This window comes from Tribolium madens, unplaced genomic scaffold (genome assembly GCF_015345945.1).
Source record: "Tribolium madens isolate multiple individuals breed KSU strain unplaced genomic scaffold, Tmad_KSU_1.1 Scaffold_19;HRSCAF=116;Tcas5.2_LG9, whole genome shotgun sequence".
Lineage (NCBI taxonomy): Eukaryota > Metazoa > Arthropoda > Insecta > Coleoptera > Tenebrionidae > Tribolium > Tribolium madens.
Genome location: NW_025400983.1, coordinates 14,617,784 through 14,618,978, shown reverse-complemented (window position 1 = coordinate 14,618,978; position 1,195 = coordinate 14,617,784).

The following is a 1,195-nucleotide window of genomic DNA, read 5'->3' as shown; positions in this document are numbered from 1 at the left end:
TGAATGAATAATGATAATAACTGATAAGCTGTTTTAATTTTTGACAAATGTTATAAAAATTATTCAAAGACAATGAAAGAAAGAGCTATAGCGAACGAAAGAGAGAGAGAGAGAGAGAGAGAGCGCATTAGCTTTGCCTAGCCTAGCCTAGCCTAGCCTTGCCTCGTTTTGCCCCTCTCTCTCAAAACAATTTACATTGTTGGTACACGGGATAGGTTAGGTAAATTAAAAATATGATTAAGAAATCGGTAGATTGCACAAAATAAATTTATTAAGTGGAAAAAAAATGTTTCCTTTTACATCGAACTGTATAGTAATATTGAATATATTGTAAATGATAATGTAAATCCACTTTAATCCTATACCAATAATTAGCAGCAATAGCATCCTCGATACAGCACCAAGCATAGTGTTCTTCCATAATCTCCCAATCCCATTGGGTTGTTGGTTGTGCCTGGTACAATTTAAAGTGTTCACGCAGGCTTCCAATCAAGTCCTCCTTGATCTTATATAGATCTTTGCCAGTAGGAAGATGGTGGTACATTCTGTTCTTATTGGTATTATTCTGCAAGTTTGAGGAAAAAAATAAAAAAAAAAGATTAACATATTAATTTAAAAAACTTACTATTCTAACAACTATCAATTAATGTTTCCATGCAATATAAATCACATTCTATGTTAGCCTCATTATTATTATTGTGTAATGGACCATTGTTGTTGTTGTTGTTGTTGTTGTCTAATATTTCGGTTAGGGAAAGGAATTTGGGTGTTTCTCGTTTGTTAGCACCACCACCACCACCACCACCACCATGTTTGTATAACGAATTTTGGCAGAAACAAAAAAAAATTTTGCATTCATTACACCACCTAGTGCCATATGATTTAGAATAGCATTCCATATCAATAAATGATATTGGTACAATTCGTGGTGATGGTGTTTTTATAAGTGCAGAGAAGCGTTCCCGTTGTGTAAACACATTGTCCCAGACGTTATTATTAATAAAGGTCTTTTGTGTCTATAAAAAAGCAAATATATATATATACATAAAAAATGTCTAAAAATTTAGATAGAATTAAAACTTACATAATTTACAAAAATATGAAATGAAGTAGATTAATTAAAAGCAAAAAATAAAAATAAAAAATCTAGTCGTAATATCCCCAAGGTTTTGTATCTGTCGTTGCTTGACAGATG